Source organism: Mus musculus, chromosome 12 (assembly GCF_000001635.26).
Source record: "Mus musculus strain C57BL/6J chromosome 12, GRCm38.p6 C57BL/6J".
In the NCBI taxonomy this organism is placed as follows: Eukaryota; Metazoa; Chordata; class Mammalia; order Rodentia; family Muridae; genus Mus; species Mus musculus.
The window spans coordinates 35,722,346-35,750,000 of NC_000078.6; the positions used below are offsets into that span (position 1 = coordinate 35,722,346).

At 41.3% G+C, this 27,655-nt stretch overlaps 1 long non-coding RNA gene across 1 annotated transcript; it reads right to left on the bottom strand.

Annotated features, from left to right (window-relative positions):
- Window positions 1-1,848: 1,848 nt before the first annotated feature.
- Gm40388 lies at window positions 1,849-24,326 on the bottom strand. The gene is made up of 2 exons (XR_872677.1): window positions 24,245-24,326; window positions 1,849-2,534 (listed from the first exon to the last, which is right to left on the bottom strand). It is a non-coding gene; the product is annotated as a predicted gene, 40388 (long non-coding RNA).
- Window positions 24,327-27,655: the final 3,329 nt, after the last annotated feature.

Below are 27,655 nucleotides of genomic sequence, written 5' to 3' on the forward strand. Positions count from 1 at the left end.
TCCCTTCCCCACACTGCTCACTCCCCTTCTCCTCAGAGAATGGGACCCTCCCTTGAGTACCACCCCACCCAGGGATATTTAGTCGCAGCAGGACAAGGCACATCCTCTCCCATTGAGGCCCAACCAGGAAGTCCAGGTACGGGGAAGAGGATCCAATGGAAGGGAACAGAGACCAAGACAGCCCCCTACTTCACTTGTTAGAGGAACCACATGAAGACCAAACTGTACATTTGCTACAAGTGTGTAGGGGTCCTAGGTCCAGCCCTTGTATGTTCTTTGGTTGGGTGGTTCAGTCTATGTGAGCCTCCACAGTCCCAGGTTAGTTGACTCTGCAGGTCTTCTTGGGGTGTCCTTGACCCCCCCCCCAGCTTTCTCACTTCTTCTACAGGACTCCTCAGGCACTGCCCGATGATTGGCTGTGGGTGTCTGCTAAATGAAGACTCTCAGGAGACAGTTATGCTAGGGTCCTGCCAGCAAACATAGCAGAGTACCATTCATAGTGTCAGGGATTGGCTCTCACATAGGATGTGTCTCAAATTGGGGAAATCACTGATTGGCTGTTCCCCAGTCTCTGCTCCATCTTTATCCCTGCATGTCTTACAGGCAACTCTTTAGTCTCCTATTTTTCCCTCCATTATTCACCTAGCACTAAGAATGCTTTTCCCTCCTTGATCTATCTTTTCATGCATATATTTGTTCATCTGCACCAATGCATCACATGACCATTTATTTGTCTTAGAGCCGAGCTCACTACTGTGCTTAGAAGTAGTAAGGATAATTTGGTGACTGAGTTGCTGATGTTCTGACATCAGCATTTTGGCATGAGCTCTTCAAGCTTTATTTCTGTTGAGAACAAGAATAGAAGCACAGGGCTCAGAAGAAGGGCTTCTGAGAGCCTTCAGGTACTCATCAGCATGATGCCATTTACAGATACTTGGCCCTCTGATATATACCCTCTAGCTAGAATTTCAGCCTAATCTAGGCAGTGGATGGTGTGGATAACTTACTGACTTTCAAAGTGGAGATGTAGTTAGTGTCCTGGGGTAAGGATAAAATCATCAGGTTCATACTCACTTCTAAAATAAGTTTTCTGAAGCCTGGATTTAGGGTGAGGAGGGTGCATCATATAAACACAAGACTTCAGAGAAGTTACATCATGCCATTATTACTCTCTCTCTCTCTCTCTCTCTCTCTCTCTCTGTGTGTGTGTGTGTGTGTGTGTGTGTGCACATGCATGTGTGGGTATACATGTGTATACCGGTAATGCACATGTGTTTAAAAACCAGAGTATAACCCTCAAGTGTCATTCCTCGGAAGCCATCTATTTTGTTTCTTTCTTGAGACAGTCTCTGACTGGCCTAGAGCTTACCAAGCAGATAGTCTGGTTGTTTAGTAAGCTACAAGGATCCATCTGTCTCTGCCAACATGCCTGCTTTTATTCTCTATGTGTTCTATGGATAGAGCTTGGGTACTCATGCCAACTAAGCAAGCTCTTTGCCTACTGAGAGCTCCTAGCCCCACTATCTTTATCAGAGAGCCATGTTGATTTGGCTTTGATTCTCTACTCTCCCATTTATGACAAATGCAACTGTGTACAAATTAGTAGCTTTCCTAAGACTCTGTTTGTTCATCTGCATTCCAGTACTAGCACCTACTAGCACCCAAACTAAATAAGCCAGGAAGCAGATTTATTGTGCACTATAGAGTCAGCAGACTTTCCTCTTAAAGGCTGAACCCTACGTTTAATCAAACATTGGTTTTTTTTAAGCCCTTTGATTTCCCTGTTTAAGTAGAGCAATACGGATGAATCCCATGATTTAATTGGCTGATTAATAGGGTCTGGGAAAGTATGATGGAATTCTTTTTATCAGTCACAGAATTTGAAACAAATACAGAAAAGCAAGCAAAGCATGGCCAGGTATGGTGGTGAAGACAGGCAGGATGTGGGTTGCTGCTGAGTTCGGACTGACAGTGCCTGCAGTGAGCAACGCTGTGTCTGAGACTTGCTGAAAGATCCAAAGCTGAGATCTGGGAGCTCACTATCTGCTGCAAGTTTTCCAGCAGGGCTTTGTAGTCCATCCAAGTGATGATTTCAGGTCCCGCCATTGCAGAGTAAAGATATGTAGAGCACTAGGGTGACTTGGCTGGCAGCAGAGCATTCAGCCACAAATGGGACATCTATACCACATACCCTCCCCCAAGACTCAGGGAGCACCACAGAAAGGGAGAAGAAACATTCTAAGAGACAGAGAGCTGCTGTGAAGCAGCATCATCTGGACATGACAGAACTTCTGACACATGATCTCACAGCAACTGCAGCTGCCCGAACAAAACATGCACAAGACCAAGATAGTCAACATCTAAACATGGGGAGGACGCTCATGAGGCCACCACTCCTGCCTGGTGATCTCTGGACTGTTGAGGGCTTCTTGGGGAAGAAGAGTCAGTTTCCTTTAAGGATGAGGTCCAGGTAGGTTGACCATGCTCTAGTGGATGGCTTCTCGTAGATGTACGTGGGCAACACAGCATGAACTCTGTGGGTTATAAAAATATAAACAAAGGAGAACATGAAGTTGGGATATTCTCCATGAGTAGGGGAATAGAGATGGATCTGGTAAGAGTTAAGGAGAGGAGCTGGGGTTAATACTGTATGTATGCATACAACTCTCTAAGAATTCATAAAAATAATAGTGAATAAAATAAAAAATAAGTGAATAAAAATAGTGAATAAAATAAGTGAATAAAAGAGAATCTATCCTTCTGAAAGAGACTGATGAAGGGTGAAAGGTTGGTATTGAGGTGTCTGTATTTCTCATTGCAAAATGAAGTAATAAAAATCATCTGATACCTAAATCTTCAAACTTCGGGGATATTTAATAGCATTTTATCACAGCAATTCCAAAATCCTACTTTTGAAAACCAGCCAATGCATGTGAAATAAAGATAAATACACTAAGACATTAATCATATCTCTGGAGGTTATACACATGTTTATATTTTCTCCCTTGTGCTCTCTGTAGTTTCTAAATTTTTCTATATGGAGCATGCCTAATTTTACAGTCAAGGGGAAACATTATTTACAGTTTTTTTAAAATTTATTTTCTATCAAAATGTGCTTTGAGGATGAGTCTTTGGTAACCAGACACACTGCCAGACTGTCTTTGGATTCCTTCTGGCCAAATAAAAACAGAGGTCAAAATATTGCTGCAAATTTGTATAGATCTGGTGAATACATGGTGATCTGTAAAGTAGTTGAAGTATTTCAGATGCCAAAGTCCATTAAAGACAGAAAAACAAGCCATGCTCTAAGCTCTCTTTCTTCTCCATTTCTGTTTAGCAGCCCAACAGCCGTGGAAACTCTGGATATCCAACATTTTAGAAAAGTCATGTAAAAGTACAACAGAGGTAAAGGGGCCTGGGGAAGCCAGGAGATTTGATTAAGAAAAGCTGCAAGAGGTTGTTTAAGATGAGGATTTACAGAATTTCCTAAAAAGATAAAAAACAAAGCAGACAAGGTATTTTTCTTTCTGTAACATATGAGCTATACTGAACTACAATGCCCTGTGATGCTAACGCCAGAGAAAGGAGCCATCAAGTCCCTCAAATTCATGCTGAAGTGTCTCAGGTTGTCAAAAAAGCAAATGACCACTGCAAAATGATGTCAGAATAGCTCCCCCATTCCATTTTACCCAGAAATCAAAAAGGCATCAAATGACATCAAAGCCAAATGAGCCCTGTGAACATGTATGCCACCATCTGTGCTATTCTATTTCTGGTCAAGAGAAGGCACCCAGGGACACAGCTGCTAGTATTTACCCTAAGTTAGTACTCAGAACTAAATAATGAAAGTTATCATCTGGCTCAAGGACTGAGCTTCTCAAATGAGGGCCTAGGGAGTGACTCTACTGGGAAAGCACTGCTGACCACCTCCCAAATAACAAATGTATCTCTTTATTTGTTTGAAATCTTTTGAGAAATCATCAACCTTAAACATCTTCATAGCTGATACATATTACCTTACCAGCATTATAACAAAAGGATAGTCACAAAATGGAAGTGTGTGCTTCATAGATCTATCCATAATACACTGGCATTTTGTATCCTCTAGAATGCCTTGAAGCACTGCTAAGCTGCTTTTCCTAAAGAGAACATTTTTATAGTCTATATGGTCATTGAATATAAAAGATAGAGCTATAATTATTTTCCTTCCACACAGAGCATTGTTTATGAAACAAGGGGGAAGAAAAAAATGCAAGAATCTTGCAAATGGGCAGGGCATACCATTTTGAACCATCAGAATCTAACTAAACATGTCTTCTTTTTTTAGACATGCCAAAGGATATCCTGGAATCTTGGCACAATCAAGTTCTCCTCATGGAGATTCCTCACACTTGCATACTGTATCTATTCATTTCACTTGTTCAGCATGTATCTCAGGGTCTTTTAATGGACCAGCTAAAGTTATAGGCTCAGAGACACCACAATGAAGATGATAGACAAAGTTCTCATACCACTTTATTGAAGAGGGCAGATCTTAGTTAAAAAGAACCTGGTTTTGTGTAAGAAGAAAATAAAATAAGAAAACTGTTGGGTTTGTCTGAAAGGACAAGGAAGCTGTGTGCTATTCAGCAGGTTAGACTGTATATGCAAACAAGTAAACACAAAATCTGAATGCTTTAGTTATTCCCTCATGGAATTTGGGCATCCTGGTTCAGTGCAGGACTGTTACATGTATCCTCAGTGATTCAGGATGGGAAGTGCTTCACAGTTTAGTATTACCAAACATAATGTGTTAGGTAAGACCACATGACTAATGATGTAGCAGACTTCCAGCTTGCAGGGTCAGGTAGATGGTGGCACATGCTATGGACCAAAACATGTCACTTGATTGTAATCAGCTTCACGGAGGAAGGGAAGCCATCTTCTACAGGTTGATGGGAGGCAAGTGAGATAGTGATTATCACCTGTGCTGCAGTAAGCCTTCTGTGAGAGAGTGATACCAAAGAGAAGATGTGAATGAAGAGGATCCAGCCATAACTTCATCAGCAAAGAGCAAACTTGGCGCATTACAAGGGTGAAAATAAGGCTGCAGAGACTTAGCCACTGCAGCATGGAGGCCAAGAAGAGTCTATGGTTGAGATCAGAGACTTAATTAGGAACCATTATTTTTTCTTACATTTTATATTAATTTTGAAACCATACTAAATATTATAGAATTTCTAAGTTCTATAATATATATTTACTAGAAATATGTCTATAATTTGAGAATGCTAAAACTAAAAAGGAAGTCAATTTAACTGTTTACTCTATATAAGAATAGAAAGAAATTTAAATTCTTTATATTTCAATGGTACTCTCTCCTCTGAATTCACCTAAGTCAGAATGCTGTGGGACAGCAATGTTCAAAATTACCCCCAAATGGGACCTCATAAAACTGCAAAGCTTCTGTAAGGCAAAAGACACTGTCAATAAGATAAAAAGGCTACCAACAGGGGAAAGGATCTTTACCTATCCTAAATCAGATAGAGGACTAATATCTAATATATACAAAGAACTCAAGAAGATGGACACCAGAAAATCAAATAACCCTATTAAAAATGGGGTACAGAGCTAAACAAATAATTCTCAACTGAGGAATACGGAAGGGCTGAGAAGCACCTGAAAAAAATGTTCAACATCCTTAATTATCAGGGAAATGCAAATCAAAACAACTCTGAGATTCTACCTCACACCAGTCAGAATGTCTAAGATCAAAAATTCAGGTAACAGCAGATGCTGGTGAGGATGTGGAGAAAGAGGGACACTTTCCATTGTTGGTGAAATTGCAAACTTGTACAACCCCTCTGGAAATCAGTCTGGCGGTTCCTCAGAAAATTGGACATAGTACTATCAGAAGATTCAGCAATTCCTCTCCTGGGCATATACCCAGAAGATGTTCCAACCAGTAATAAGGACACATGCTCCACTATGTTCATAGCAGCCTTATTGATAATAGCCAGAAGCTGGAAATAACCCAGATGTCCCTCAACAGAGGAATGGATACAGAAAATGTGATGCGTTTACACAATGGAGTACTACTCAGCAAATTAAAAACAACGAATTCATGAAATTCTTAGGCAAATGGATACATCTGGAGGGTATCATCCTGAGTGAGGTAACCCAATCACAAAAGAACACACATGATGTGCACTCACTGAGCAGATATTAGCCCAGAAACTTACAATATCCAAGATACAATTTGCAAATCACATGAAACTCAAGAAGGAAGACTAAAGTGTGGATACTTCATCCCTCCTTAGAATGGGGAACAAAATACCCATGGAAGGATTTACAGAGACAAAGTTCAGAGCTGAGATGGAAGAAAGAACCATCCAGAGATTGCCCCACCTGGGAATCCATCCCATATACAACCACCAAACCCAGACACTATTACATATGCCAGAAAGATTTTGCTGACAGGACCCTGACATAGCTTTCCCTGATGAGGCTATGCCAGTGCCTGGAAAGTACAGAGGTGGATGCTCACTGCCATCTATTGGATGGAACACAGGGCCCCTAATGAAGTAGCTAGAGAAAGTACCCAAGGAGCTAAAGGGGTCTGCAACTCTATAGGAGAAACAACAATATGAACTAACCAGTACCCCCCAGAGCTGTGCCTCTAGTTGCATATGTAGCAGAGGATGGCCTAGTTGGCCATTAATGGGAGGAGAGGCCCTTGGTCTTACAAAGATCACATGCCCCAGTACAGGGGAATGCCAGAGCCAGGAAGCGGGAGTGGGTGGGTCAGGAAGCACAGCTGGGGTAGTGTATAGGGGGCTTTGAGGATAGCATTTGAAATGTAAATGAAGAAAATATCTAATAAAAATTATTATTCCCCCCAAAATACTGGAAATATTCCAAGGTAGTATTTATAAGCAGTGTAAGGATTTTGAAATATGCTAATATGTTTCTATGTGCTTTATAAGATACAATAAACTGAGAGGTATCTCAGTAATTAAGAACGCACAAAGCTTAATTTCCCCATAAACTACTCATTTTTCATTCTCTGCCCCAGAGAGTATTAAATTATGATCTTCTATTTAACTTGAAAAGATATTCTAGTGCTTTCTTGCCATAATGTGATCATAATTTTAGCAAATGTTAAGAGTTACACTATAGTAAAATTCTCACAATTATTGTGTTTTTAAACTCTACGTGGAGAATTGAAAGTAATAAATTCTGTCTTAGCTAGTTTTATGTCAACTTGACACAAACTAGAGTAATCCAAGAGGAGGAAACCTCAATTGAGAAAATATCTCCAAAAGATCAGGCTGTAGGAAAGCATGTAAGGTATTTTCTGTCTTTTTTGCCCCCCAATAGTTTAGTTTTTTATTCACTTCAAATCACAGCTTCCTCCCTACTCTCTTCCTAAGCCCACCTTTACAAATCCCCTCCCCTCTACTGCCCCTTCCCTTCTCCACAGAGAACAGGAGGCCCGCCCTGGGACATGTAATCCCAGCAAGATACACACAAGCTCTCCTACTGAGGTCCAGCCAGGCAGTCCAGGTAGGTCGAAGGCGATTCAATGGCCAGGAACACAGAACAATTCAACCTCCCCTCCACTTGTTTGGGGACCCAGTTGAATACCAAGCTTTCCATTTGCTACAAATGTGTAGGAGGTCTAGATCCAGTTCCTGCATGCTGCCTGGTTGGTGAGCCAGGCTCTATGAGGCTCCATGATCCTAGGAGAGTTGACTCTGCAGTCTTCTTGTGGTGTCCTTGACTACTCACGTTTGCTCACTTTTATCCCCCACTTTTCCACAACATTCCCAGAGTTCCACCTAATGCTTGTCTGCAGGTCTCTGCATCTGCCTCCATCTGCTGCTGGATGAAGCCACTCAGAAGACAGTTATGCTAGGTGCACACGTAGCAGAGTATCATCAGAGGTTAGCTCACTCACATAGGATGAGTCTCAAGTTTGAGCAGTCATTGGTTGGTTTTTCCTGCAGTCTCTGCTCTATCTTTATTCCTGTGCATCTTGGAGGAAGGGTGAATTTGGGTTATTGGTTTTGTGGGTTGTCCCTCTCCTTCCTCTAAAAGTCCTGCCTGTTTATAGGAAGTGGCCACTTCAGTCTCTACATGACCATCTGGTAGGAATCTCAGCTAGCATCACCTCCATAGACTCCCTGTATCCTCCTTTGTCCCAGGCCTCCAGATAGTCCCAAAGATGCCCATGGACAGTTTCCATTCTCACTCCCAGCCCTTTCCTGCCCTCTTCCCCACACCTGATCACCATCCCCATTCTCCTCCTCACCCCACTTCCTACCTAGTTCCCTCTCTCCATCCACCTCCGGTGACTATTTAATTTCACCTTCTGGGTGAGATTCAAGCATCCTCCTTTGGGACATCCTTATTACCCAGTTTCTTTGGATCTGTGGATTGTAGCATAGTTGTTCTGCACTTTATATCTAATGTTCACTTATAAGTGAGTACATACCATATGTCTTTCTGGCTTTAGGTTACCTCATTCATGATGATATTCTCATATTCCATCCACTTGCCTGCAAATTTCATGATGTTTTTGTTTTTAATAGCTGAATATTATTCTATTGTATAGGTGTACCATATTTTCTTTGTCCATTCTTCAGTTGAGGGTCATCTAGGTTGTTTCCCGTCTCCAGCCATTATGAATAAAGCTGCTATGAACATGGTTGAGCAAGTGCCCCTATGGTACAGTATGCCATCTTTTGGGTATATACGCAGGAGAGTCTTGAGGTAGAAATATTCCCAGTTTTGTGAGAAACCACCCAATTGACTTCTAAAGTGGTTGTACAAATTTTCACTGCCACCAGAACAAAGAAGTGTTCCCAAGGGCATTTTTTAAATTAGTGATTGATGAGGGAGGTCTTAGCCCATTGTGGGTGAACAGACCCTTGGTCTGGTGGGCCTGGGTTCTATTTAAAAAAAAAAAAGCCGGGTGAGCAAGCTAACCCTTGCTTATGAAGCAAATCAGTAAGGAACATCCTCCTGCAGCAGCTCCTGTCCCCAGGTTCCAGCCCTGTTTGAGTTCCTATCCTGACTTCCTTCAATAATGATCCGGAAGCATAAACCAAATAAATCCTTTCCTCTACCGATTTGCTTTGGTCACGGTGCTTCGGTCATGGTGCTTCATCACAGCAGTGGTGACCTTATTAACACAAATGATAAAGTGCAGTCAAACTTTAAAGTATCTACAAACATATTTATACCAATTTACCATATTCATTTAGTTGGGGAAAAACTAGACTGATATGTTAACCTAGCCAAGATAAATGGAAAGTGATTGAAATCAGATATAAACTTGGGAGCTAGCGTCTAGCTCAGTGCTGCAATATCTGCCTAGTAAGTGCAAACCTTGATTCCGTCCCCGGTGCTGTGTGAAAAGTTGTTTGATTTCAAAGCTTTCCCACTGACCACTACATCGTAATATCTGTTCCCTTTTTTCCCTAGTATTAATCATGTGCCATCAATCAATCTGAATCAAATCAAAAGGAATGTATACCTGAGAGGGTAGGGGAAGACTTACCATTCACAGCTGAGCAAAATTTCTAGGGCTAGAACCACAGCATGTTTGCCAGTCATGGCCACGGCACATTGTGTTGGGAAGTAAGACTGGGTTGTACATAAAACAAGATCATGAGTACCCGAAACACATAGTCGGGAGCTCGGGTGGAAAGGTGTTTTATTTGACTAAATCCAACTGAGGTCACAATATCCAAAGGGTGTGTTGTTGGGTGCCATTACCAGAGTGTCGTCAATGATAAAGAAAAAGTCAACCTCTTGGTTTTTCAGAGTAGTGACAGAACTCACTGGTCCCAGTAAAGCCACAGACTGCATAGATCTAAGGAACACTTGCACCTGTCTGTTCGCTAACCTCCTCCACACAGCCATATTAAAGGGCTGGCTGGATGCCTTTGACAGCTTTGAAGCTTAATGTTATTACATTGTCCTTAATCAACTATTCCAGTGAATGAATAGTCATTGTCTTCAATATTTATTGAAGTCTTCCCTTTGGATGTCCAAAGGTATCCTGCCTCACTCTCCTACAACATAGACAATTAGAAAGCTCATTGTATTCTCCCCTTGCTTATTATCCATAATTATACTTAGATTCCATAACATAGTTCCAGTGTTACATCTCTTTTAGAAAAGTTAAATAAAAGTCATGCTGTAACGACTATTGTTGGTTGTCAACTTAAGCACATCTGGAATTAACTAAAACCCAAATGGCTAAGTATACTTCTGAGGGATTTTTCTTGTTTAGATCATCTGAAATGGGAAGACCCACCCTTAGTGTAGATCTTTTGAGGTGAGAAAATCCACCATTAATTTGGGCCATGCCTTTCTAGCGGCAACCTATATATGAGACATGGAAGAAGTAAGCTTGCTGTCTTTGCTTGCTTGCTCTTGCTATCACTGGCAAGTCTATTCCTTCACTGGCAATAGAGCCTACTTTTTCAAGACTCTGGCTCATACTGAAGACCAGTTGTGCATCCAGCCTTGAGAATGGAACAACTACTGGGTTATTAGATCGTCCATTGGTAAACAGCCATTGTTTGAGCAGCTGGACCATAGCCTGTAAACCATGGTTATAAATCCCTGTGTGTGTGTGTGTGTGTGTGTGTGTGTGTGTGTGTGTGTGTGTGTGTAAATATGTGTATCTATAAATATGCATGATGCAATGTATATATAAAAGCAAGTACTCATATCCATAAAATAAAATACATGTGTGTGTGGAGAGAGACAGAAAGGGAGAGAGAGAGAACCCTGACTAATATTCATGTAAATTCAGTTAAATTAAGAAATATTTGTGTTGTGTTGTAAGAGAGGAAATGATTTAGCAAAGGATGATTTTGCATCCATGCAAGTTATTTTTTCTAGATCACCCACCAACTAATTTCAAGGTCTATTAGCTTATAAGGCAGATAAAACTATGTAGAAAACTTATAAGACATTGAAATAATCTAACACTAATAGTTTAAATTTGGTTCATGTATGACTTGTGCTAATGTTTACAGGTGCTGTGAGGAGAGCTCGCAGCTAAGAAGAGGTTCCTAATGGCTGGAGATTTGGCTTAGCTGTCAAACGCACTTGTTCTTCTAGAGGACACAGGCTGGATTCCTAACACCCACATGGGTAACTGACAGCATATCTAAGTGCAGTTCTAGGGGATCCAACACTCTGCTCTCTATCAGATATAGATTTGTGTGGGGGAACATCTAAAGCAGTGTGTCAGGTAGAGAATATAAAAATATTGGGATTGTTTTAACCTGAGCAGCTTTAAATTCCTCCCAGTTACCATGGGCAGTATACATCGCCATATTGGTCAGAATTGAGATGCAGAGAAAAATTTTGCTGTGACAGACTAGGCTGTTGGCTGTCACATGATGAAGTAAAAGTTTCACAGTGCTGAGAAAGGGAAGGGGATTAGTAAGAGAAAACTCAGAGCCTCTGACTCATGGGTTTTTCTACCACAGGAGGCCAAAGGATCTTGTTTCCATTCTTGTCCCATCTATTATCCCACCACCAGCAAAGGAACAGTAAGTAAGGTCTAATCTGCCCTTCCGTTCTACTGTAATTAATTCTTACACAGATGTGTATGGCAAAGGTGGCTGGGAATGGATGCTCAGGTGCCCAAATGCTTGCAAATTTACATCGCATAGTAGCTATTGACTCCATGGGCTCCTAGTTACATCCAGAAATAAATCATGTTGTATAGCAAATACAAAATGATTTTTAGTTTTCTTAAAAAAAAAAAAACTTGAAGCATCATTGCTAATTTCAGCTTCAATGTGTTCTAAAATTCTCAACATAAGTGTGAAAAAACAGTGGCACTACCAATATTTAAGTTAACAATTAAGGTATTTGATGCATGGCTGGAAAAGTTTGAAAAACAAAGAAAGGAAAAGAGTAAAGGATTGGAAGCCATGATAGAGGACAGAGAAGACCAGGGAGAGGATAGAAAAGATGGTCTTTCACAACACACTAATCTCTGATGTGTTAAAGTAGAAATTATATGAATACAGATTTTTAACTCCAGCTGATGGATTTTTTTTTATTTCTCACTATCTTATTAATACAGCATGGATGGAAGGGTTTTGACCTATTGAGACAACTACGCTCTATTCTGCCCTCACATCAACCAGAATCAGAACTGCCATGTCACAGTATACTCATTTTGGCTAAATCCTCTATGACTAATACAAGGCTCACTGCATTGGTATGAGTCTGGTTATTAAGCCATGGTCATGTTTGTATATTATAGGGAGAGAGAGACAATAATCTGTGCTTCAGTGGCTTATGTTTAAATGACAAAAATGTGTCATGGAAAATCTCCCCACCTCCTCAAAACTCACAGGGTAACTGAAGAGTCAAGGGATGAGAAAAGGAGTAGAGGAGAGTTAAAAGAAACCGGAATGGGGGCGAGGAACAGAGGGTAAGAGAGAAATGTATTAGTATATTGAAGGGTCCAAAAATAATATGAAAATCATAATTTAGGTTAAGGGGGTCATAAAGTTAAGATTCTTCAGCTAAACATATTAGTCAATGTTTAGATCATAATCATTTTTCCAAATGTCTTATGACCAAAAGCTGCAGGCAGAGAACTCTTCCATGCATCATTCAATACGATGCATTCAAACTCTCATTTACAGGATGGTGGGAGTTGGGGTAAAAACAAACAAACAAACAAACAAACAAACAAAAAAAGATTCCAGAAATAGGTCTGAATGCAATTTGCACAGTGCATGTGTTTGAACTTGAAAGGCGTCTGCTGTGAAGCTTTAGTTACACCCAGCACCTGGAGTCAGGCACACTGACCATAAGCAGCACGTGGTAGAGACCAGAGCTCTTTAGTGCTTTGTCATCAGGAGATATTCCAACAGCTTGTGCAAGCTTTGAGAAAGCAGCTACAGCTACAGCTACAGTGAACTTGCAGTTATCACATGCCCCTCTCCTTTCAATGATCAAAACAGATCCCCTACAATTATTGTCAGCACTTTGAAATATCTTAACTTCAATATTCAGGATATATGAAATTATTTTATTGCTATTCCTAGATCTGCTGAAAGCACACTCCTTTTAGGAAGTGCTATGTGTATGAATTTTTAATAAAGCTTTTTAAGGTCTTATAGACATTTGACTATGAGAAAAGACAATAATGTTTTCCAATTGTCTCTGCTTAATGAAAGAATCATAACTAACAGTTCCCCATAGTGAAATTTCAAGTTATCTAAAGGAACCTATTCATCTTCTGCCAGTAAGCTTGCAAGAAGCCACAATTTTATTCCACTCCCTTTTTATGTCTTAGGAAAATAGACCTCAACTATATGCTTAGGTGTAAATATTTAACTATAATTCAATGGTTTTCAAACATTAACCGAAAATCTAAGTCTTTCAGAAAGAAAGGTCCTGTAAAAATATAAATTAATATTATTGAAGCTGTTGTCTAAATCTATAGGTTTTTCTCTCAATGCTTGCTGATTTTTTCTATCAATACTTCTGATTGCCACATGTCTATATACAATATGCATAAATATAAGGATCTGCTTGTCATCTTTGTTTAGACATTTAATGATAATACATGCATACACACACACACACACACACACACACACACGGCTTCAGTAAGCATAATAAACACAAATGCCACTCTTTCTCATGACTATAACTGACTATTCCTGTCTACATTCTATGTCAAAATAGCTGAAGGTGAGCAGAGAAAGTCTGAGTGTGATCCTTGTCTCAGAGAGCAGGTTCCAATAGAATGGCTCAGTATGTCCAACACATGCATAAAAGCTTGAAAATGCCCTTTAAACATAAAATCTATGGCAAAATGTAGATTGGATCTTTGTATTATGGAGAAATTTAAATTGATTGACTCTTGCAAAATGTTAGGGATGTTATATAATTGGTTGTTTTGTTTATAGTTAATTTAGCTAATATAAAACAAAGGATTGTTGTCAAGTCCTTCCTTAATGAAATTAAACCTTTTGGGTGTGGCTTTGTTTTGATGTGGACTATGCTGCTAACTGACCATAGCACTATCTTTGTAGTTCAGTGGTGATATGTGTGTGACTCTTCTCCTCCCAGAAGGTCACTCTGAAAGGCATTCCTGTGGATACACAGTTTACTTTATGAAACGTATTCTATTTTCTGTGCCAAAATTTCTATTTGAAACAGAGTCAATGTCTCCTTCCAGGAAGAGGAAACGACACCAGGAGTTTCCATGGTAATCAGTTGATGGAATTAAATCAAGCAGGAAACCTCTTCAGAATGCAAAGTCATCTTGCAAAACAGAGAGGCTTGAAATATCCAGGAAGTGTGTCATGGCCAAATGAAAGGAATGGAGATGTGAATACCTCTATAATGTAAACTCCTCAACCCTAAAATAAACACTCAAAAGCTAGCCTTTGTCCTACAAAATTAAACTTCCAAACAACTGTCATTTCTAATCAGATCCTTTGTTCCAGTTGTTTTTACGCTGCTTTTGGTATCCTTATCTCTTGTGATCAACATCATGTAAGACTATGAATCCACATGTTTATGTGGATTAAAAAAAAAAAAACTCTGATGCCACTGCTGTAAGGTTCACTTTACATAAAACTGCATAACGTTTATAAGCTATGTTCTTATCAGGAAGAGCAAAAATGCATCTTAATCCAATAAAATAAAATAAATCTCTTAGTTGAGACAAAGGGATTTTACGTTGAGACTCTTCCTGGAAATTGAAGTTATTGAGAGTTTTATGTCACTCCATTTTGTAAGGAGTAAGCCTTGATAGCAGGAATAACAGAGAATAAAGCAGGATTCCTCACCATCAAGCATCTTTGTAACAGTGTACCTGGAGACACGGCCTTTAGCTACACTGGTAACAATTTCCAATGAATATTCATAGCTCAGAACATAACTAAATGTCCTTTTCCACTGTAGAGGGCTGTAAGAGTTCCTCAGAAAATTGGACATAGTACTACAGAGCATCCAGCAATACTACTCCTGGGCATATACCCAGAATATGCTCCAACATGTAATAAGGACACATGCTCCACTATGTTCATAGCAGCCTTATTTATAATAACCAGAAGCTGGAAAGAACCCAGATGCCCCTCAACAGAGGAATGGATACAGAAAATGCGGTACATTTACACAATGGAGTACTACTCAGCTATTTTAAAAAATGAATTTATGAAATTCCTAGGCAAATGGATGGACCTGGAGGGCATCATCCTGAGTGAGGTAACCCAATCACAAAAGAACACACATGATATGCACTCACTGATAAGTGGATATTAGCCCAGAAGCTCAGAAGGAAGACCAAAGGGTGGATAAGTCAATCCTTCTTAGAAGGGGGAACAAAATATCCATGGAAGGAGTTTCAGAGACAAAGTGTGAAGCAGAGACTGAAGGAAGGAACATCTAGAGACTGCCCCACCTAGGGATCCATCCCATAAACAACCACCAAAACCAGATACTATAGGGGATACCAATGAGAGCTTGCTGACAGGAGCCTGATATAACACTGTGTACTGAGAGGCTCTGCCAGTGCCTGACAAATACATAAGTGTATGCTCATAGCCATCCATTGGACAGAGCACAGGGTCCCCAATGAAGGAGCTAGAGAAAGGACCTAAGGAGCTGAAGGGGTTGGCAGCCCCATAGGAGGAACAACCATATGAACTAATCAGTACCCCCAGAGCTCCCTGGGACTAAACCACCAACCAAAGAAAACACACGGTGGGACTCATGACTCTAGCTGCATACGTAGTCAGTCATCAGTGGGAGGAGAGGCCCTTGATCCTGTGATGGTTATATGTCCCAATATAGGGGACTTCCAGGGCCAGGAAGTGGGAATGGGTGGGTTGGTGAGCAGGGTAAGGGGGGAAGGGATAGGGGGTTTTGGAAAGGGAAACCAGGAAAGGGGATAACATTTGAAATGTAAATAAAGAAAATATCTAATAAAAATTTATGAGTCACTAGCTATTCCAACTTCCTAAATTATGTCATTTCATCTATTCTAATTAATATTAAATGGTTTCTTTTGGTGGTGAACACATGAACAAGAAATTTTTTTCTCTCTCCACTTCAAAGACCTGATGTTAATTTCAATGTAAATATTCATGTAGTGTCCATATTTGTTGATTGTAATATACATATCAGGGGACATGGTTTTTCTGACAGCTGCCAGATGTAAGTTTCTTACTATCATGGCACTGCATTCCCCCAACACTCAGGACAAGAAATTTCACATCACACAAACCCACACATCAACTGCCATGCACACATAGAATACAAGGTCCAATGGCAGCATTCAGCATTCACTATAGCTATGCTCACCTGAGTTTGGTCCTGGATGAGAGACCCTCCTAGTGTTGGATCGCTTTTCCTTGAGAATTTAGTACTTTTCACTCCAAATAGAGAATACAAATTACAGAAAATATTCATCTAAGTCCAGCTTGGTGAACCAATGAGTTTACTGGGGTTCCCTATAGAAGCAAGTGTGGCTTGGGCAGCAGCAGCAATAAATAAATAAATAAATAAATAAATAAATAAATAATAAAAAACATAATCTTGGAAGGAATACACCACTGAGTCACCAACCACCTAAATTCCCACCACTCCTATGACTTTAGCACTTCCTAAGACCTTGTGCAACTGAGGCAAGGTACATGTAACTAAGGGAGAGGAGGTACAGGTACATATCTGATAAATCTTCCTTTCCTTCCAAAAGAAGATATTAATAGGTACAAGAGAGTATGAGAGTCCCATGCAGATAATCACAGTTGTTCTGGTTTCAAGATTGCAACAGCCATGTTATGCCTGGAAACAGAGTTCCACAAATCATGGACGCTCGCCATAAGGTCATAAGGTCGTAACCAACTGTTACTCTCCCCAAATCAAAGTCTGACCAGAGGTGAAATAGATAGCATCAGATCTCTGTCATCACTCTGTTTCCTATTGCTGAGATTAAATACTATGTGATAAAACAACTTAAGGGAGAAAGGGCTTCTTGGACTCACAAATCCATTGTTGCAGCAAAGTCACGATAGCAGGAACATGAAGCAGGTAGTCACACTATGTTCACAGTCGCAGGCAGCAAGCAATTAATTAACACATGCATGGTAGGATTCAGCACTCTTCCTCCATTCATGCAATCCGGAATCCCTTGGCTAAGGAAGGGAGCCACACATAGTGGGTAGGTCCTCCCACCTTAATTAATGCAATCAAGATAATCCCCTTCCACACATGCTCCACTATGTTCATAGCAGCCTTATTTATAATAGCCAGAAGCTGGAAAGAACCTAGATGCCCCTCAACAGAGGAATGGATACAGAAAATGTGGTACATCTACACAATGGAGTACTACTCAGCTATTAAAAAGAATGAATTTATGAAATTCCTAGCCAAATGGATGGACCTGGAGGGCATCATCCTGAGTGAGGTAACACATTCACAAAGAAACTCACACAATATGTATTCACTGATAAGTGGATATTAGCCCCAAACCTAGGATACCCAAGATATAAGATATAATTTGCTAAACACATGAAACTCAAGGAGAATGAAGACTGAAGTGTGGACACTATGCCCCTCCTTAGATTTGGGAACAAAACACCCATGGAAGGAGTTACAGAGACGGAGTTTGGAGCTGAGATGAAAGGATGGACCATGTAGAGACTGCCATAGCCAGGGATCCACCCCATAATCAGCATCCAAACACTGACACCATTGCATACACTAGCAAGATTTTATTGAAAGGACGCAGATGTAGCTGTCTCTTGTGAGACTATGCCGGGTCCCAGCAAACACAGAAGTGGATGCTCACAGTCAGCTAATGGATGGATCATAGGGCTCCCAATGGAGGAGCTAGAGAAAGTAGCCAAGGAGCTAAAGGGATCTGCAACCCTATAGGTGGAACAACATTATGAGCTAACCAGTACCCCGGAGCTCTTGACTCTAGCTGCATATATATCAAAAGATGGCCTAGTCGGCCATCACTGGAAAGAGAGGCCCATTGGACTTGCAAACTTTATATGCCCCAGTACAGGGGAATACCAGGGCCAAAAAGGGGGAGTGGGTGGGCAGGGGAGTGGGGGTGGGTGGATATGGGGGACTTTTGGTATAGCATTGGAAATGTAAATGAGTTAAATACCTAATAAAAAATGGAAAAAAAAATAAAAAAAAATAAAAAAAAAAAAGATAATCCCCTTCCACTGACATTTATATGCCAACATGATCTAGACAGTCCCTTGCTGAGACTCCCTTCCCAGGTAATTCCAGATTGTGTCCTTCTGACCATTAAAACTGACCACCACAAGCACTTTAACCATAAGCCTTTTAATTTAGAAAACGATTTCTTTTAGGTACTGGGTAAAAACAAAATCCAGTGTTTACTTAAATTGGTTCAATAGATGCTGAGACAAACTTTCAAATACATATGTGGTTTCTTGGGAAATGACCCCAGGCATAACAGGGAAGAGCTAAGCAAAGGAAGGGCTACAGTAAAAGAAGGAAAGCCAAGATGCAAGGAAGTGCACAGCTAACATCTGCATTCTGTCTGTCTCAGAATTTATATACACACGACCTTAATCAATCCACCCTGTATTCCTTCTCCCCTGCTCCCTGCCTCACAGGCCGTCCCCTCCCAACATCATGCTGCTTCTTTTCTCTCAAACCTCCTGGGTCCACTTAATGCTACCTACATGTGCATAGGTAAAGGACCATCTACTGCAGCGTAAGCATTTTCTCAGGGACCGCATACCTAGAGAAAACTGACCTCCCTTCCTCCAGCAGCCATTCAATAACTTCTCACCTAGGTGTGAGACTCCAGGAGCCCTTTCCATTCACACTGGGATTTTTGGCTGGATTGATTGTGCGCAGTCGTCTCATAAATGCAGTCTCTGTTAGTGAGCTCATGTGTGCAGCAGGCCTGTCATATCCAGTCAATGATGTACCACGACAGACATTCACTACCTCTTGCTCTCATAATCCTTCTATACCCTCCTCAATGATCCCTGAGTGGGGAAAGGGGTGTCAAGAGGATATGATAGAGATAGCCCATTCAGAGCTGAGAACTGCACAATCTCTTATTCTCTGCATAGTGACCTGCTTCAGTGTCTTGCTTAGGGTTATTACTGCTGCGAGGAAACACCATGACCAGAAGCAACTTGGGCAGGAAAGGGTGGAATTTAAGCTTACATTTCCAGGTAACAGTCCATCACTGAGGGAGGGCAGGGCAGGGCAGGGCAGGAACAAAAACAGGCCAGGAACCTGGAGGCAGGAGCTGAAGGGTGCTTCTTACTGGTTTGCTCCAAATAGCTTGCTCAGCCTACTTTTTTATAGAACCCAGAATCATCAGCCCAGGGGTGGCCCCACCCAACCCACAGTGGACGACATCCTTCCCTATCGATCACTAATTCAGAAAAAGCTCCACAGACTGGCCAACAGCACCATCTTATGAAGGCATTTTCTCAATCAAGTTCCTCTGCTCTCAGATGAGTATAGTTTGTGTGAATTTAACAGAAAACTACCCAGAGCATACTGTAAGAAGACAAACCTCTCTGAGAAGGGTTGAAAGACAAATCTAGGGATAAAGAGTTTAAAATGTAGGGGGCAGTTTATCACTGTGTCTATAGTTCTCCCCTAGGGCCTATGACCTAGCCCTGGTCAAACATTCTGTCCTGTGCAGAGGTTTTGAATCCAATCAAAAAATTATTCTCAGAACATGCATGCCACCATTGTTTGCACCAGTGGGCATAACTTGGCCAGCCAGTCATTGTGTACTCACAGGTTCACAGCTGGATAAGACTGTATGTTTTCTCCCACTGCAGTGTGCACAACGCATTCCAGCAGTGTGAAAACCACACAACAGGGATGACATTTTCAACTTGGCACCAACTTGATTTTTTCCATGTCCTGTGACCCCAGTGTATGGCACCTTCACAAAAAGGGTCTTAGCATTATGTTGTGATGGGTAAAAAAAGACTATAATGGCAATAACCTATAATTTTTGGCATGAAGGATTATGGGTCTCCCCTAGTCAACAAGTCAAAGAGCAGTAGCCCATACCTGGCTCTGGGCTTCTTATTTGGTAGCTTGCGGTATTTGGAAACCATTGTCCCTTCTTATAGGGTAACTTCATTTGTTCTCCTTTTACAGGCAAGCATGTATATAGTTTAGGACACTTTTACAATAGCAGCTTTCAGTGGTCTTTTATGTTAGTCAACCCCCCAGCACCCATACCCTTTTAGTAGTTATTTCTATAACAGTCTATTAAATCTGTATTCTTAACAATTGTACACTACTATGGAAATCAGGACTTGACTCTTCTGAGATCATCTGGGAAACTTTACAGAACACTCTTCAACACTGTACAGGCAAGGAAGGTGGAGTATTTACTCAACAGTTCCCATTCCTCATTGACTAAGGGTCACCCCTGGGGTATTAACTTCATTTCTTGGATCAAACACGTTTCTGTGGTCTGTGGATTCTTTCAGGCAGACTCAAGAAGCTTCACTTTCTCTAAATAAATGAGTGACTCATTGCTCATAAATGTCAGTGATCTGGTGTATTCTGGTACCATCTGCAGTATCTAGGAGATTTTAGCAAAGCAGACCAAGTCTAATTCAGGAGCACACTGCAGAGTGTACTTGCTCACAGCTGCTGGAGACAACCATGTTTTGCCAGTGATAATGAATAGAGAGCCCCTAACCCAAACATCTGAGTGCATCTGAATGGAATCATAAATTAGAGTTATATATGAAAGGGAGAGAATGGCAGGAAAATAATATTGAACGGTAGCTATTTTGTCTTTGCTACACGGCAACTTTTACCACAAGTATGCATGTGACGCTAACGGTAGTGCAGTGGCGTATCCTTTATCGTCTAACTTTTCTTAAGGACACAGAGCAGCTGCTTTAGATGAGAGAAGCCTCACTTGGTCTCCCTGTTTGTACTGGCTAGTTTTGTGTCAACTTGACACAGCTGGAGTTATCACAGAAAAAGGAGCTTCAGTTGAGGAAATGCCTCCAAGAGATCCAACTGTAAAGCATTTTCTCAATTAGTGATCAAGGGAGAAAGGCCCCTTGTGGGTGGGACCATCTCTGGGCTGGTAATCTTGGTTCTATAAGAGAGCAGGCTGAGCAAGCCAGGGGAAGCAAGCCAGTAAAGAACATCCCTCCATGGCCTCTGCATCAGCTCCTGCTTTCTGACCTGCTTGAGTTCCAGTCCTGACTTCCTTGGTGATGAGCAGCACATGGAAGTGTAAGCCGAATAAACCCTTTCCTCCCCAACTTGCTTCTTGGTCATGATGTTTGTGCAGGAATAGAAACCCTGACTAAGACAAATTGGTACCAGCATAGTGGGGTATTCCTGTGACAACCTGACCATGTTTTGGGGAGGACTGTGGAAGGACTTTGGAACTTTGGGCTTGAAGATCCATTCATTGTTAAGAGCTCTGTCAGATGTTGTGTAGGAGCTTGGAAAATAATGCTGAGAACAGTGCAGAAGATGGCAGTCTGGCTTGTGAAATTTCAGAGGGAAAATTGAAGACTCTTTCCAGGGCTATTGCTGTTTTGATTGTGAAGATTCTGTAGTTCTGGTTAGCTGGGGCTGAAGAATCAGCTGTGATTAACAAGATACCAGAACTACTAAAGTAAATACTTTGCATTACTGGGACTATTGATGCTGGTTAGCTGGAGCTAAGAAATTAGCAGTGATTAAGAAGAGACCATTATCATTGAAGTGACATCTTCTGGGAAGTGTTTTCTGAAAGCACAAAGAGGCTGTGTTCCAGAGATAGCCAAGGTTGTACTCCTGATGCAGCGGGACTTGGTAATGTGTAAGAGTCACCCAGGTGGTACTGGTTTTGAAGGCATGAAGGGGTCACGCAGAGCAGCTGAGGCTCTGCACTGTGAGAGGCCATGGAAGGCCATTGGTGAGGGTGCAGCCTCAGTTGCAATTGACAGCCCAGGACTGAAGGGGTCATGCAGTGTTTTGGAGATGCCAGTACCATGAGATGACCACCAAGAGCAGCAGCAGTAGAGTACAGGCACCTGGAGCCTAGAGGACAACTTGTGTGCTACAAAGGGCATGGCTGGAGAAGTGACCCAAGCCCTTGGAGGAGCCCAGAAGATCGTGAGTTGGATCCCAGACATTGGATGGTTAGAGATTGATTTTTGCTTTTGATTGTGACTGTGCCCTGATATTTTCCCTCTTGAAAGAAGAAACTATTTTAGTGGAGCCCACAGTTAAGAAACTTTTAATTGTAAAAAGACTTTGGATTTTAAAAGATATTGGACATTTTAAAGGGATTGACTTTTAATATGTAAAGACTGTGGGACTTTTAAAGTTGTTTAGATCTTGGGGATGAATAAAAAATTAAGGGTTGAGGCTTACTAGTGATGTGTTTGTGTGTCAAGTTGACAAGGGGTCAATTGTACTGGCTAGTTTTGTGTCAACTTGACACAGCTGGAGTTATCACAGAAAAAGGAGCTTCAGTTGAGGAAATGCCTCCAAGAGATCCAACTGTAAAGCATTTTCTCAATTAGTGATCAAGGGGGAAAGGCCCCTTGTGGGTGGGACCATCTCTGGGCTGGTAATCTTGGTTCTATAAGAGAGCAGGCTGAGCAAGCCAGGGGAAGCAAGCCAGTAAAGAACATCCCTCCATGACCTCTGCATCAGCTCCTGCTTTCTGACCTGCTTGAGTTCCAGTCCTGACTTCCTTGGTGATGAGCAGCAGCATGGAAGTGTAAGCCAAATAAACCCTTTCCTCCCCAACTTGCTTCTTGGTCATGATGTTTGTGCAGGAATAGAAACCCTGACTAAGACACTGTTCTAACTCTCATTCGTTCTGCACCTGACTGCTTCTTTCTGTGATGGTCATCTTCCCCTGGGACCAAATCAACATAATCACCGCCATGAAGCAGTGCCTGTAATCACACAGGACTTCAGAGAAATCTGACTCCATCTGTCCCTGCTGAACAACAAAAAGACACGAAATGTCTCACTCAACACTATGGGCTAAGAATTCCTACTCCAACACACTTGTAGCCATGACATTTGGGATGTTGATTTTTTTTTTCCAATTTGAGAATGTTTGCACATATGAAGCAAGGCATTCTGAGGGGAGGAGGTCTAGGAACGTGTTTTTTTTTTCTTTTCTTTTCTTTTTTTTTTTTTTTGAGTGTTTATGACTAACTAGGATATGTCTCATGAACCCTCATGCTGAATTTTCCCATGTTTATGTCCTAATGGAGCCCAGAAATATTCAGATGTTGGAGAACTCTGCCTCTTTGATTTTCAAATTAGGGGTGCTTAATCCATATAATGATGTCACTTTCCCAAAATGCCTTTTGACAGTTTAATCTTAAGAATGGCAACCATTTACCTATGTAGTATTGCAATTTCCAACTCTGCTGTCCTGAAACAAGCCAAAATTACAGTGAGAATGATCTCTTATTTTGACTTTGTACTGAGAATGAAACTTTTCAACATCTTAATTCTGCATGTAGAACTCTTCAAATTCTGGAATATTACCTTGAACCCCTAACCTAATCTGTCCTTCAAGTTGGTTAGCTGAAGATTTTCTGTCAGTGATGTCATACTCATTAATGTATAGATTGGTATAGCATTAAAGAAGCTCAAGAAAGCTAACAGTCAAACCAGAACCTGAACAAAATAAATATAAGTTTTTAACATGGGAATGTGGTTCAGGCAAAATAAATAAATAAATAAAAAGTTTGCTATCCAAACATGAAGGCTTATATTCACATCTGGAGGATAAATTTATATGGATATAATGCCAGGTTCTGCAGCACACATCTTGAATCCCAGAGCAGGGGGTGGGCAGAGAAAACAAGGATGATACCAGCTCACTAGCCAACTTGTTTAGCCAAATCCGATGTCAAGATTTGGGGAGGGGGGAACCTTATTCAAAAATCAGGTAGGAAGTGACTGAGGAAGACAGCCAATATCAACTACTGGCTTCCACATTCACACACATAGATGTGTTCACATGCCCACATACACACACACACACACACACACACACACACACGTACATACACGCACACATGCACATAAACACAATAAATGAAAACCAAAAAATAAAAATAGGTAATAAATACCTATGAATAGCATTCAGAAAATCCTCTTAAAGAAGTTAGAACTTAAAGCCCATTTCTGTGGCATAACAGCAACTGATCCGAGGAAAGGCAGTCATTTTTCCTACCTGTCCAAGAAGCAGAATGTTGTCACCTATGTCAAAGGAGTGTGCTGGCACTAGGTAGCCACAGTACCTTTCATTGCCACGCATCACAGACTCACAGGAAAGAATTGAACCTCCTCCTTTCCTACAAAATACAAACAGCACGTGCTTTGAGAGGAGATGAATGTTCAGTTCAACAGGAATGCAACTGGATCTTTTTCCATGTTTTGGTTAAGCCACTAAAAATTTATCCTTGAGCCACATTTCGCCTAGAGGACAGTGTGTATTTCCCTTCTTAAATGCCACCCATCAGAGCAGCCTTTCCTGTTTCTGAATAAATGACTCTTAAGTCTCAGGGCAAGCATATAAAAAGCCCGTGGCTAACACAGCAGGAAATCTGGATATGAGATTAAGGATATGTTAATCAATCTTGATTGCTGCTTTACTAGGAAACTGAAGAACCCTGTAAATAAATTGTTCTGAAATTAAGTGATTGAGCCTACACTGCAACCAGGAGATGGGGAAAAGGACAGATTCAACTGTGTTTCTTATCAGTGAAGTCATTCTTTCTCCCCATAGTTCCTCTTTATTAGCATGTCAAATGGAATACATGAAATAATGAATGATTGAAAAGGCTTATATTGTCCCATGGGAAGCATGCTGCTCCCTGCCCTGTGGAGATGCAATTCTGGGATTTGGTTGTGGGTCTGCTATGGATAACTCTGTGATTTTATCCTGGCACCCCTGAGACCATCTGGGTCTTGGCAAAGATCCAATGTGGGTAGAATTACCTAAAGTAACCAGTCTAATATCTTTAGTTGTTAGGACAACGAATAAAATAACACAGAGAATTCCCAGGTGAGAGGGTGTTGGTGAAAGTGTTGGGAGGGGATTCCTGTATGGACAACTATGTCTGGTGAATTCACTAGTATAAGACCTCAGATATTCTGACAGAAGTCACAAGCTAAAAGGAAAGGAAGTTGTGGCTTGGGATATGTTCATGAGTTATTTAAACATTACGGAGAGCATCATTGTCCATTGTTAAGGAACCATTTCATTGTCCAGATCCTACCATATTCAGACGTTATGTGCAGAAATGTGCATGCTTTATCCACACCCCACCAGCAATGCTGTATGGTGGATATTAGCACTCCAATTATAAGTAAAATTCCTGGCAGATGTAGGGTTGATGCAGATCTTTACCCATTCTGTAGGCTGCTGTTTTGTCCTATTGATGATGTCCTTTGCCCTACAGGAGCCTCTCAGTTTTATGAGGTTCCATGTACTAACTGTTGATCTTAGTGCATGAGCTGTTGGTGTTCTGTTCAGGAAGCTGTCTTCTGTACCAATGAGTTGAAGGCTATTCCTCCCACTTTCTCTTCTATTAGATTTAGCATATCCAGTTTTATGTTGCAGTCTTTGATCCACTTGGACTTGAGATTTTTGCTGGGTGATAAATCCAGATTTATTTGCATTCTTCGACATGCAGACATCCAGTTAGACCAGCACTGATTGCTGAAGATGCTTCCTTTTTTCCACTATATGGTTTCAGGAGCCTACACTAGGCTGTCACTTGAGCAGATTCATCCAGCAGCTGGTGGAAACAGATGCAGAGACCACAGTCAAACAATAGGCAGAGCTCTGGGAATCCTGTGGGAAGGACTGGAGGAGACAGAGGGGTCAAGGACACTACAAGAAGATTTAGAGAGCCAACGAACCTGGGCCCATGGGAACTTATAGAGTCTAAACCACAAACCAAAGAGCGTGCATGGACTGGACCTAGGCCACTATAGCAGATGTGCAGCAGTGTGGTCTTCATGTGGGCTTCATAACACTTGGAGTGGCCTGTCTCTGACTCAGACTCTGTTGCCTGCCTGTGAATACTATCCCCTAGCTGACCTGTCTTGCCTAGCCTCAGTGGGCGAGGATGCAGCTCTAATGTGACTTGATATGGCATGGTGGGTTAGTATGGGGTCAGGGGTTGTTCCCCTTCTCTAAGAGGAAGGGAAGAAGGGGATGGGGAAGAAGATGGGAGGGTGAAACTGGGAGGAGAGGAGGGAAGGACTGTGATAAAGTGGCCAAATAAATAAATTAAGGAAAAAATGTCTGTGGCCAACTATTGTCTTCAGCCTAATTACACTGAAAATTTATATCTACTGTCTCTAAAACCTTTTGTTTTCATTAATTATACTAATATACATATATATGTATATATATATATACACACACATATATATATATGTGTACATATATATATATCCTGGCCTACAAATATTAACAGATCAACTATAACTAACTTAGACGTGGCTTCCCCATATCTAGTGGGGTTTAGTTCCAGAAATTTCATGTGTACCAATCTCTGTGAATGCTCAAGTTCCTTAAATCAAATAGTGTTTGTATTTCTATTGCTATTACTGACATCATGACTGTTAGCATTTTGTCTAAGCTCCAACCCACAGTTATCTGGCAACTGCCACCAGGTATGCCTAACTTACTATAAAAGGGGCTGCTTGTCCCTTTTGCTCTCTCTTGCTCTTGACTTCTTGCTCCTGCTCTGTCCTTTCGACCCTCCACTCCCACCCCCACCCCTGTCTCATTCCCGTCCACCACTCTCCATGTGCTCATGACCAGCCTATATATCTCTTCTCTTTCTCTCTCTCTGTCTCTGTCTCTCTGTCTTTCTCTATCTCTATCTCTCTCTGTCTCTCTCTGTGTCTCTCTATCTCTGTCTTTCTCTGTCTCTCTCAGTGTCTCTGTTTCTCTCTCTTCCCCTCAACCCCCTCTCCCCCTCTCTCTCCCTTCCCCCACCTCTCTCTCTCTCTCTCTCTCTCTCTCTCTCTCTCTCTCTCTCTCCTACCCTCCCAACTTCCCTCCCCATGACCTGAATAAACTCTATTCTACACGATACCATCACGTGGCTGGTCCCTCAGGGACAAGGGATGCCTCAGCGTAGACACCTCCTTCCCTTATACCTGACTATACACCCACCAAACATATTCCTCATAGCCTTATGTTTTTATAAAACACAACAATGACCAAAAGCAACTTGAGGAAGAAAACATTTATTTCGTCTTACAAAACACATACTATACTCCATCACTGAGGGAAGCAAGAGCAGGAGCTCCAGGCAGGAACCTGAAAGCAGGAACTGCAGCAGAAGCTAGAGTGGAAGGGTACTTACTGTCTTGCTCCTCCTAACTTGTTCAGATTGTTATCTTCTGCATCACAGGACCATCTGCCCAGCAGGAGACCACCTGCAGTGGGCTGGACCTTCCCTTATCCATCTTATCAAGACAATACACCCCACAGACTTGCCTACAGGCAAATCTAATGAAGGCGGTTTTCTCAACTAAGATTCCCTTTTCTCTGTTGACTTTATTTTGCATCAAGCTGACAAACAATCAAACAAACAAAAACCAACCAATCCAAACCAAA